At 41.6% G+C, this 13,097-nt stretch overlaps 1 protein-coding gene across 3 annotated transcripts in view; it reads right to left on the bottom strand.

Annotated features, from left to right (window-relative positions):
* NALCN (sodium leak channel, non-selective) overlaps positions 1-12,043 on the bottom strand; it is a 722,821-nt gene extending 710,778 nt beyond the window's left edge. For all 3 annotated transcript variants that reach the window (XM_075852442.1, XM_075852444.1, XM_075852443.1), the window contains exon 1: positions 11,775-12,043. The gene's annotated coding sequence lies outside the window, so the exon portion shown is untranslated. The remainder of the gene's footprint in view (positions 1-11,774) is intronic.
* Between the last annotated feature and the right edge of the window lie 1,054 nt (positions 12,044-13,097).

The following is a 13,097-nucleotide window of genomic DNA, read 5'->3' as shown; positions in this document are numbered from 1 at the left end:
ATTATTTAACCCGCACTGTGAACGCCGTAAAAAAATAAAATAAAAAAACTATGGAAGAATTGCTGTTTTCTGTTAATCCTGACTTAATCCTGAAAAAATTTGATAAAAAGTGATCAAAAAGTCGCATCTACTCTCAAATGGTACCAATAAAAACTACAAGTCGTCCCGCAAAAAACAAGACCTTATACAACTATGTCGACGCAAAAATAAAAAAGTTATAGCTCTTCGAATGTGACAATGGAAAAATTAAAAAAATTGCTTGGCCATTAGGGCCCAGAATGCAAGCAGGGGTAAGGTGTTAACCCCTTCCCTCTTTGGGCACTTTTGACCTTCCTGACAGAGCCTCATTTTTCAAATCTGACATGTTTCACTTTATGTGGTAATAACTCCGCAATGCTTTTACTTATCCAAGCGATTCTGAGACTGTTTTCTCGTGACACATTGGACTTTATGTTACTGGCAAAATTTGCCCGATACATTCAGTATTTAATTGTGAAAAACACCAAAATTTAGCGAAAAATTGCAAAAATTAGCATTTTTCTCAATTTAAATGTATCTGCTTGTAAGACAGGCAGTTATAACACACAAAAATGTTGCTAACTAACATCCCCCATATGTCTACTTTGGATTGGCATCGTTTTTGAACGTCATTTTATTTTTCTAGGACGTTACAAGGCTTAGAACTTTAGCAGTAATTTCTCACATTTTCAAGAAAATTTCAAAATGCTATTTTTACAGGGGCCAGTTCAGTTGTGAAGTGGCTTTGAGGTCCTTAGATATTAGAAACCCCCAATAAGTCACCCCATTTTAAAAACTGCACCCCTCAAAGTATTCAAAACAGCATTTTGAAAGTTTCTTAACCCTTTAGACATTGCGCAGGAATTAAGGCAAAGTAGAGGTGACATTTACAAAGTTCATTATTTTTTTCCAGAAATTCATTTTGAATCCATTTTTTTTGTACCACAGAAGGTTTTACCCAAGAAATGCAACTCAATATTTATTGCCCAGGTTCTGCAGTTTTGGGAAATATCCCACATGTGGCTCTAGTGTGCAACTGGACTGAAGCACCAGCCTCCGAAGCAAAGGAGCACCTAGTGGATTTTGGGCCTCCTTTTTATTAGAATATATTTTAGGCAGCATGTCAGCTTTGAAGAGGTCTTGTGGAACTAAAACCGTGGAAACCCCCCAAAAGTGACCCCATTTGGGAAACTACACCCCTCAAGGAATTTATTTAGGGGTGTAGCAAGCATTTTGACCCGCCAGTTTTTTTGCAAAAAGTTTTGGAACTACGCCATGAAAATGAAAATCTACATTTTTTCAAATAAAATGTAGGCTTAGCTATTTTTTTTTCATTTCCAAAAGAACTAAAGTAGAAAAAGCACCACAACATTTGTAGAGCAATTTCTCCCGAGTAAAACAATACCCCACATGTGGTAATAAACGGTTGTTTGGAGACACGGCAGGGCTTAGAAGGGAAAGTGCGCCATTTGGCTCTTGGAGCTCAAATTTAGCAGGAATGGTTTGCGGAGGCCATGTCGCATTTGCAAAGCCCCTGAGGGGACAAAACAGTGGAAACCCCCAACAAGTGACCCCATTTTGGCAACTACACCCCATGAGGAAATTATCTAGGGGTACAGTGAGCAGTTTGACCCCACAGGTGTTTTACAGAACTTATTGGAAGTAGGCCGTAAAAATGAAAATCTACATTTTTTAAAAGAAAATGTAGGTTTAGGTATTTTCTTTTCATTTCCACAAGGACTGAAGGAGAAAAAGCACCGTAACATTTGTAAAGCAACTTCTCCCGAGTAAAACAGTACCCCACATGTGGTCACAAACATCTGTTTGGACACACGGTAGGGCTCAGAATGGAACTAGCACCATTTGGATTTTGGAATGGTTTCTGGGCGCCATGTCACATTTGCTGAGCCCATGTAGTACTAGTACAGTAGAAACACCCCAAAAGTGACTCCATTTGGGAAACTGCATCCCCTGAGGAATCATCTAGGGGTATAGTGAAAATTTTGATCCCAAAGCTTTTTTGCTGAATTAATTAGAATTAAGCCATGAAAATGAAAAATAATTTATTTTTTCCAACAAGATGTAGTTTTAGATCAACATTTTTCATTTTTACAAGGATTAGAGAAGAAAAAGCACCCCAACATTTGTAAAGAAATTTCTCCCGAGTACGTTAACACCCCATATGTGGTTATAATCAGCTGTTTACATATATGGGAGCATTCAGAAGAAAAGGAGCAGTATTTATCTTTATCGTAGATTTTGTGGACGCCATGTTGCATTTGCAAAACCACTGATGTACCAAACAAAAGTGACCCCGTTTTAGAAACTACACCCCTAAAGGCATGTATCAAGGGGTGTAGTGAGAATTTAGACTTCACAGGTTTTTTTCAGAAATGAATACGCCGTGGATGGTGCAAAGTGAAAATTGCAATTTCTCCACTGATATGCCTAATCACCGCACAATATGTTGTGCACCTAGAAAATCTTACCCTATAAATTGTAAAGCGGGTTCTCCCGGGCATGGTAATGCCTTACTTGTGGCCATAAATTGTTAAGCGGGTTCTCCCGGGTATGGTAATGCCTTACTTGCAGCCATAAATTGCTGTTTGGGCACATCCAGCGGATGTGCCATGTCCATTCCCTTTCCTAGTTCCTAAATACTAGGACCCTGAAACTGAAGGAATGTTCCCCTCCGGCCTGCGCATTGAGATGTTTTTCATCACCGCATTACTGCCATAACTTTTTTATTTTTCAGTTGATTGAACGGTGAGCGGGCTTGTTTTTTGCGAGACGGGCTGTAGATTTTATTGGTACCATTTTGGAACACATACGACTTTTTGATCACTTTTTATTTCATTTTTTGGTAAAGGAAATTACCAAAAACAAGCAATTCTGGAATAGTTTTTTATTGGGGGTTTTTTCGGCATCCACAGTGCGCCCTAAATTACATCTTAGCTTTATTCTGCGGGTCGATGCGATTACGGCGATACCGAATTTATATAGTTTTTTTTTTATGTATTGCAGCTTTTGCACAATAAAATCACTTTTTTTATAAAATCATTTGTTTTCTGTGTCGCCATATTCTAAGACCCATAACTTTTTTATTTTTGGGTGCACAAAGCGGTGTCAGGGATTATTTTTTGCGGGACGGATTGTCGTTTTTATTAGTACTATTTTGGAGTAAATGTGACTTTTTGATCACTTTTTATAGCATTTTTTGGAAGGAGATGTGACCTAAAAATAAAGATTCTGGCGTTGTTTTTCATGTTTTTTTTTTACGGCGTTCAACGTGCGGGATAAATTACATAATAGTTTTGTAGTTTGGGTCGTTATGGACGCGGCGATACCAATTATGTATAGTTTTTTTTAATTTTTACGGTTTTTCCCATAATAAAAGACTTACTATTGGGAAAAAAGTCAGTTTAGCTTTATTTTTATTTGAAAAGTGTGTGTTTTTATTGTTTTACCACATTTTTATTACGTTTTTTTTACTTGTCCCACTAGGGGACTTGAGGGCCTGATGCCCCGATCGCTACTCTGATATACTGCACTAGATACGTAGTGCAGTGTATTAGCACTGTCGGTTATTCACTGACAGCAAGCCTATGAGGACACGATGCAGGCGGGTCCTTATCGGCTCCCGTACAAGGCAGACTCGGACGCCATTTTCTGGCGTCCGATTGCCACAGCAACCCAGCGATTGCGTCACTGGGTTGCTGCGCTCTATTGAGAATAGCTCCGGTCCTGGCAGTTACAGGAGGGTGCCAGGTGATGGTGCCGGCTCTGCTTCTGAGCCCGCACCATCACTGCGCCGTACCTATACGGCGCTTTGCGGGAAGCACCTCCCGACTGAGTCGTCGTATATATACGGCGGATGTCGGGAAGGGGTTAAAGGATAGGGGGTTTTGTTGCTATAGAGGTTGGGGATGGCTGCAGAAGTGAGGGGCCAAAGCTGTTTTGGCAGCAAACTCGACAGAAGTTGCCATGGTGGTGTGGGGCGGATTTAGAAAAAAAAAATTAAAGACTTTAATCAGAGAAGACATCACCAGTGAGTCACCAGAGAGTAACTGTCGTTTCAACTAACTTTCCATAAATCAATAGTACAAGTGAAGTTAAAAGAGTTCTCCGGAAAAAGAAAAAACGTAAACTGACTGCAGCATCAGCAACTGGTAGTGGAACAGCCAAGGAGAATTTTTCCTCGACTGTTCTACAGTCAGCTACTGATACTGCAGCCTTAGTCAGTGACTCCACTGGGCTCACCTCTACAGCCATTCTGTGAAGAGATGGAGCTTCAATCCATGCAGGACAGAAGGAGCCCTCTGACACAAGCGGGCAAACTCCCGTAGCTCCTCCAACTTCTGTAGGTCAGGGGGGTCAGGTATGTGTTGCTATTATTTTAACCCCTTAAGGACCAGGCCTATTTTGGCCTTAACCGGTTAAGGACTAGGCTGTTTTACAGCTAAATGACCAGAGCAAATTTCACAATTTTGCTATGCGCTTCTTTAGAAGACTATAACTCAGCAGGTGAATAAAGTTCATCTTTGAATTTTACACTCTTTTTAAAAGACAGATAGGGCTTTGTTTTAGTGGCATTTGTCAGTATATATCATTTTTATTTTTTTCTCTAAAGTGGGCAAAATTGGAAAAAAATGCAAGAATTTAGCAATTGCGCCAGTTTATGCTAGCATTTTTCACACAAGGTATGGACCACGGACAAAATTAATCTCCTTTCACATTCTTCCACTTCTCCCGTGCATGGGGATACCAAATATGTGTGCCTTATTCACTGTGCGGGCATGTGCCAGGGCTTGGCATAAAAGGAGGATTTTCGGCCTTTTCGGTCCAGGAATTTTGCATTTGATTTTATAGCCGCATACTGTTTTCTGGGGGGTGTAATGCTGCTGAAACATTAGAATCACCCCATAAATGACTTCATTCACACAAGTAGACCCCACAAGGTTTCCTTCAAGGGGTTTATCATATTTTTAGCAAGTCCAGTTTTCTTCTGAAAGTTTCTTGAATAAGATGGAACAAAAAAAAATCAGCTATTTTTTAGCAAATGCGTCAGTTTAGGCTAGTATTTTTCACACACGGTATAGACCACGGACAAAATTCATCTCCTTTCACATTCTTCCACTTCTCCCGTGCATGGGGATACCAAATATGTGTGCCTTATTCACTGTGCGGGCATGTGCCAGGGCTTGGCATAAAAGGAGGCTTTTCTGCCTTTTCGGTCCAGGAATTTTGAATTTGATTTTATAGCAGCATACTGTTTTCTGGGGGGCGTAATGCTGCTGAAACATTAGAATTACCCCATAAATTACTTCATTCACACAAGTAGACCCCACAAGGTTTCCTTCAAGGGGTTTATCATATTTTTAGCAAGTCCAGTTTTCTTCTGAAAGTTTCTTGAATAAGATGGAACAAAAAAAAATCAGCTATTTTTTAGCAAATGCGTCAGTTTAGGCTAGTATTTTTCACATACGGCATAGACCACGGACAAAATTCATCTCCTTTCACATTCTTTCACTTCTCCCGTGCATGGGGATACCAAATATGTGTGCCTTATTCACTGTGCGGGCATGTGCCAGGGCTTGGCATAAAAGGAGGCTTTTCGGCCTTTTCGGTCCAGGAATTTTGAATTTGATTTTATAGCAGCATACTGTTTTCTGGGGGGCCTAATGCTGCTGAAACATTAGAATTACCCCATAAATTACTTCATTCACACAAGTAGACCCCACAAGGTTTCCTTCAAGGGGTTTATCATATTTTTAGCAAGTCCAGTTTTCTTCTGAAAGTTTCTTGAATAAGATGGAACAAAAAAAAATCAGCTATTTTTTAGCAAATGCGTCAGTTTAGGCTAGTATTTTTCACACACGGTATAGACCACGGACAAAATTCATCTCCTTTCACATTCTTCCACTTCTCCCGTGCATGGGGATACCAAATATGTGTGCCTTATTCACTGTGCGGGCATGTGCCAGGGCTTGGCATAAAAGGAGGCTTTTCGGTCCAGGAATTTTGCATTTGATTTTATAGCAGCGTACTGTTTTCTGGTGGGCGTAATGCTGCTGAAACATTAGAATCACCCCATAAATGACTTCATTCACACAAGTAGACCCCACAAGGTTTCCTTCAAGGGGTTTATCATATTTTTAGACAGTCCAGTTTTCTTCTGAAAGTTTCTTGAATAAGATGGAACAAAATAAAATTACCTTTTTTTTTAACAAATGCGTCAGTTTATGCTAGCTTTTTCACACACAAAATGGACTACGGACAAAATTCATCGCATTTCACATTCTTCCACTTCTCCTGTGCATGGGGATACCAAATATGTGTGCTTTATTCACAGGCATGTGCCAGGGCTTGGCATAAAAGGAGGCTTTTTGGCCTTTTCGGTCCAGGAATTCTGCACTTGATTTTATAGCCGCATACTGTTTTCTGGGGGGCCTAATGCTGCTGAAAGATTAGAATCACCCCATAAATTACTTCATTCACGCAAGTAGACCCCACAAGGTTTTCTTCAAGGGGTTTATCATATTTTTAGACAGTCCAGTTTTCTTCTGAAAGTTTCTTGAATAAGATGGATCAAAATAAAATTAGCAATTTTTTAGCAAATGCGTCAGTTTATACCAGTATTTTTCACACACGGCATAGACCACGGCCAAAATTCATCTCCTTTCACATTCTTCCACTTCTCCTGAGCATGGGGATACCAAATATGTGTGTCTTATTTATCACATAGAGAAGTAGGAGGGCGGACGATAGAAGAAGCTTATTTCACAAATCGCTTTTTTTTCAAAGCTGGTTTTACAAAACTCAACAGAGTTTCTAGAACACTTCCAAAATATCTGCTCTTGAAGCAGAAATCCCAAAATATTCATCTAGGGGTATAATGGGAATTTATTTTTTGGGGTTTTCTAAAATAAGAAATTGCAGGTTTATGCAAATGGAGCTCTCCAGCAGATGAACTTTAGAGAATATGCAAACATAACATCCACCCCCCACCCACCCATTCCCTCCCTCACCCTTGGAGTAAAATCAGGGGAAAAATAAAAACGTAATGTAGGGCAAATATATTTTCAACGAATTAACTAAAATCTAATAATTCAGAACAGTGTGGTATTTTTTAAAACATGGCTCAATGCACAGGCCTGGTTGCGAGGGACATGAGGGACAGAAATATCGGGAATCTTTGCGGTGCCCGTCTTTTCTGCAGACGCGGCACTTTTTCTGGGGGTTGCTTCTGGTTGGTGTTGGGGGAATCCGACTGATGAAGTGTCTTTCAGTCAGTCGCGTGACATCCTCAGACTGGGGGCATTCTCGGGTGTCCTGAACATCAAAAATGAGGCCTTCAATAATTTTTTCCTGGAAATCCAGGTATGTGTCTCTGCCTCTGTTTTTTTTGTAGAGCACAAATGAGTTGTGGATGGCCACCTGTAACAAATAAATGGCCACTTTTTTGTACCAGGTTTTAGTTTTGCGTTTTACTAAATAAGGCTGTAAAACCTGGTCGCTTAAATCCACCCCCCCCCCATGTACTTGTTATATTCGGACACGCTCACTGGTTTGTGCTTGTCCGATGTTGCCCCTCTTTCCCTCACTGCCACTGTTCCTGCGGTATGAATCGTGCTTAGCACATACACATCTTTGCGATCCCTGAACTTGACCGCCAGCAATTCTTCAGATGCATAAGCACAGGAGTCCCCCTTTACCATGCGCTTCCCCACTAATTGCTGTGGAAAACCAATTCTGTTTTTGCGCATGGTACCACATGCCCCAGTCCTTGCAGCATGCAAATGCCTAAACAGGGGCACACTGGAATAAAAATTATCACAGTACAGGTGGTACCCCTTGTGAAGCAGAGGCTGCATGATCTCCCACACGATCTTACTGCTGGTGGAAAGATCAGGGGGGCATCCAGGAACATTTATTGTGCGGTCCCGCCCTTCATAAATCCTGAAGGCGGTGGTATATCCTGACCCGCTTTCACACAATTTGTAGAGCTTAACGCCATATCTTGCCCTTTTTGAAGGTAGATATTGGCGAAAGCTAAGTCTGCCATGAAAGTTGAGGAGGGATTCGTCCACACTTACATTCTGCTCAGGGGTGTAGTGTTGCAGAAATAAATTATTCAGGGAATTTATTAGCGGTCTTATTTTGAACAACCGATCCCGGTTTGCATCGGTACTTGGGGGGGCCTGTGCGTTGTCATTGAAGTGGAGGAACCTCATTATTGTCTCATAACGAGACCTGGGCATTACTGCAGAATATACTGGGGTGGCTTGGGCGGGTCTTGTTGACCAGTAAGACCTAATGGAGGGCTTTTTGACAATACCCATATTTAGGGTGAGCCCCAAAAAAAATTTTAATTCCAGCAAATTGGTGGGCGTCCAATCTCTGGCATGGGTGGATGAAGGTTTCTGCCTTATATATTGAGTGGCATATAAATTTGTTTCGTGGACAATCTGATTTAGGATGTCGTCCGTTATAAATAAATGGAAGTAATCCATTTGGACAAAATTTGTATTGTCCACGGTTATGCCAGGAGTGGCCGTAAATCCGTGGATTCTAGGCCCAAAAGATGGGGCAGGTGCCCATACAAGAGCCTGGACTGAAGGGACCAGGCTGTCCCGTGCTACAGCGCTACTTGGCCCTGCGCTTTCATGTTCTGCAGTTTCAACTGCATCAGGGACAACGTCCCCTGAAGATGAACCTGAAGTGACGCTGTCATCGTCACTACCTAAAACAGGTTCCATCTCGGACGCCATCTCTGATGCGGTCTCCGACTCAGACCACAGCATGGCGTATGCCTCCTCGGCGCTAAACAACTTCCTCGCCATAACGTAACTAACACTAACACTAACTAAACAAATTGTTTTTTTTTTTTTTTTTTTTTTATAAAACACACAAACTAACTGCTATATATATCTACACTACCGCTAACAAAAAAATAAACCGCTATTGCTATATATATTATATATATGTGGATATATATATAATTATATACTCCCTACCTGCCTATTCTAATAGAATAAAAGATAGAAAGGTAGATATATAGAAAAAAAGATAGATGGATAGATAGATTGTATAGATAGATAGAAATCTATCTATACAGAGAATGTTTTAGAGTGTAACTGTATTTTTTGTGTAACTGTAATTTTCTAGCAGCAATTCTCCCGAGTCTCCTCTTCTCCTCAAACTGAAACAATGTTTGAGGAGAAGAAAAGAGGCAGGAGATTTACTGCCAGAAAAGTCAAAATAAAACAAATGTGGTCGCTGTGATAGGTTTTCACAGCGACCACATGTTCAGGGACCATCAGATTGGTCCCTGATACTCTGCCCAGTGCCCAGAGCTGTTGGTAACAGCGTGGGCACAGAGCTGTGTGCACGCGATCGCGCGTGCACAGTCTCTGAAGTGCCGCCGTAAATAGTCTATACGGCGGACTTTAGAGACCCTGACCGCTGGCCGTATATTTACGGCCAGCGGTCGGGAACCTGTTAATGACCAAGCATTCTTTCTCATTTTTTCCTCCCCGCCTTCCAAGTCATAACTTTTTTATTTTTCTGTCGACATAGCCATATCAGGGCTTGTTTTTTGCGGGACGAGTTATGTTTCGATTGCACAATTTTTGGGTGTATATATTATATTGCTTAAGTTTTATAAAAAAATTTAGGGAAGGAATTGAAAAAAAACAGCAATTCCAGCATTGCTTTTCGTGATTCAAATTGATGCCGTTCACTATGTGGTGTAACTAACATGTTAATCTATGGATCAGTATGATTACGGCGATACCAAAAATTTATAGTTTTTTAGGTTTTACTACTTTTGCACAATTAAAACACCTTTAAACAAAAATCTTTTGTTTTTGAATCGCCGCTTTCAAGAGCCGTAACGTTTTATTTTGTCAGTCAATGTAGCCATATGTGGGCTTGTTTCTTGGTATCATTTTGGGATATTGGCTTGACGCTTTTTTTTTTTACCGCGACCGAATAAAAACTGCCTCAGAAAAATCCACCTCGCATTGAAATAAATGGGAGGCAGTTTCGAACGTTTTTTGCCGCTGATTCCGACGCGGTTTCTGAGTAACAAAACTCATTGTGAACTGGGCCTAAAACTGACAGGCTGTCTAGTAGGCCATGTCTCTGGCACAGCCTTTGGGCTTATTCAGACAAACGTGATATACGTCCGTGTAACGCGCGTGCTTTTCACGCGCCTCACATGGACCTATGTTAGTCTATGGGGCCGTGCAGACTGTCCGTGAGTTCACGCAGCGTGTGTCCGCTACGTAAAACTCATGACATGTCCGTTATTTGTGCGTTGTTCGCGCATCACGCACCCATTGAAGTTTTTTCCGCGCGCAAAACGCACACGCTCATGTGAATCCGCCCTAACAGACATATAGCGCAGGGCAGGCCTGGGGGCCTTTGTTAGGCCTCCGGATGCCTTTGTTAGACCACCGGATGCGATGGCAACCCGTCGTTGATCGTGGGCCGCCGATTGGTGACAGAGGGACCTCCCTCCATCTGTCAAACCACTTAAATGCCGTAGTCACTATTGACCGCAGCATTCAAGGGGTTACACAGCAGGGATTGGGGTTTCTTCAATCCTAGCCGTTGCAGCGGGAGCCCGGCTGTCATTCACAGCGTCTGTGCCCGCATCATCACAATCACGCACCTGCACGGCGGAATGTGCGAATCGTTGCCTTTCTATGCCATGCGTGTACGTGATTCCACGCCAAAGGGTTAAAGAGAAAAAAGGGTTTTTCTATATTTCAAGTTGTCATTTTTGCTGCGGAAATTTTGCTATTCTGCAGCAAAAAACATTTGCTATTTGTTGTGAATTTTCACTTCCTCATTGAACTCAATGGGGAAAATCTGCAACAAATGTGCAACTGTTTCGCAGCATAAATTGACATGCGGTGGATTAAAAAATCTGCACACAGATCAATTTACGGAAATTTTCCGCAGCGTGTGGATGAGATTTTTTAAATATCATTCACTTTTCTGTACTGTAACATGCTGTGGATTTCCGTCTGCAAATCCATACAGAAAATCTTCAGCAATTCTGCTATGTGTGAACTTAGACTTATTGGGGCACTGTTGCGGTCATCAGGGCACAACTATACTTATATGGATTTTTATACCGTACACTACGGAGAACATGAGAACAGTACTCACTCAACCACGCAGAATATGAGGGGGTGCACGAAAAAATACTAGTAATAGTATAATGGTACAGTTTGCAGTGGTACAGTCCTAGCAGGTCACATGACCAGCCCGGTACGTGTGGACAGTATGTGGACTGCACGTCTCGCCTGGCGCAGCTGAACCTTGGACTCCCCGCCCCCTCCTCCCCATTGATAACTAGGATGCTGCGGCTGGCCGCTCCGTCGCTATGACAACCCCTGTGATTGGGGGGAGGGGACCGCAGCGCTGTTTTCCTTCACCTGTAAGCTGCGCTCACACATATTATCTAAACCAGAGAGATGGCTCCAGCACAAAACGCAAAATCTCCCGAACACATGACGTCTATAGTGATGTATCATAGATGGACTGAGGCACAACGTACTGTAGTATGGAAAGCACCACAAAGACACACAGACGTGCACAAGGCCCGCAGCCTGGTCGCCCCGCCATATACCACCAGCATGTAACACTACCCACAACACACTAGGGGATGGGCAGCAGAAGATGGGCACATAGGAGATGAGCAATACCACAACACGGGGAGGGGGAGTGGGGAAATAACCTACCTATTATAGCACTGGCTTGGTAGTCATCTGCATGGATGTACTGCCTGCACCTCTAGCTTTTGGTCGCCATTCTCTGGGGTGTCAGTGTGGAGAGCTGCGGATGCAGGCAGTGTCTGTGCTGCTCCTTCCCCCTCAGATGAGGCGCACACAGCACTATGACAGCCGAGGAAGCAGCACTGCACGTGGAGGAAGGAGAGGAGCTGCCGACTGCCAGGATCCGTCCTGCCTGCCTGTCAGCAGTCTCAGCAACACACAGCTGGGATCTCCTGTGATGGAGGGGCGTAGGGACATCATTATCTTCTACATATACCCAGTGCAGACAGGGAACTGCCTTCATATTGTACTCATATGTGTGTATGAAGAGCTATCTATCTATCTATTTATTTATCTATCTCATATCTGTCTATCTATCTCTCATATCTATCTATCTATCTATCTATCTATCTATCTATCTATCTATCTATCTATCTATCTATCTATCTATCTATCTATCTATCTATCTATCTATCTATCTATCTATCTATCTATTTATCTATCTCATATCTGTCTATCTATCTCTCATATCTATCTATCTATCTATCTATCTATCTATCTATCTATCTATCTATCTATCTATCTATCTATCTATCTATCTATCTATCTATCTATCTATCTATCATCTATCTATCTATCTATCTATCATCTATCTATCTATCTATCTATCTATCTATCTATCTCATATCTATCTATCTATCTATCTATCTATCTATCTATCTATCTATCTATCTATCTATCTATCTATCTATCTATCTATCTATCTATCTATCTATCTATCTATCTATCTCTCATATCTATCTATCTATCATCTATCCATCTATCTATTTCATATCTATCTATCTATCTATCTATCTATCTATCTATCTATCTATCTATCTATCTATCTATCTATCTATCTATCTATCTATCCATCTATCTATCACATACATCACATAATATAATTATCTTTACAATTTGTCCGTAAATAAATGTTGGTTGTCTGTGATTCTTAATAAAGAAAAAAATCAGGTTGGGACGTTGGAGTACCATTTTGTGCTCAAGGCAGCAATTTGTTAACCCCTTAAATTGTCAATACACCTATCAGGGTAGTGATTAAGGTTACTAATACCACAGCACCGCCTTATCACATCGTTGTGTCATAAGCCCAACACGGATATCTTGTGCCGGCAGAGTGGATGCAGAGCTGTCTAATGACAATCAGCCTCCTGCTCTAAGGCCTGATTTACACGAGCGTGTGCAATTTTTGTTTTGCACACGCAAAAAACGCTGCGTTTTGCGTGCGCAAAA

This window comes from Rhinoderma darwinii, chromosome 2 (assembly GCF_050947455.1).
Source record: "Rhinoderma darwinii isolate aRhiDar2 chromosome 2, aRhiDar2.hap1, whole genome shotgun sequence".
Classification (NCBI taxonomy): Eukaryota; Metazoa; Chordata; class Amphibia; order Anura; family Rhinodermatidae; genus Rhinoderma; species Rhinoderma darwinii.
The sequence above is the reverse complement of the archived record's forward strand: the minus strand, read 5'-3'. Positions and strand labels throughout refer to the sequence as shown.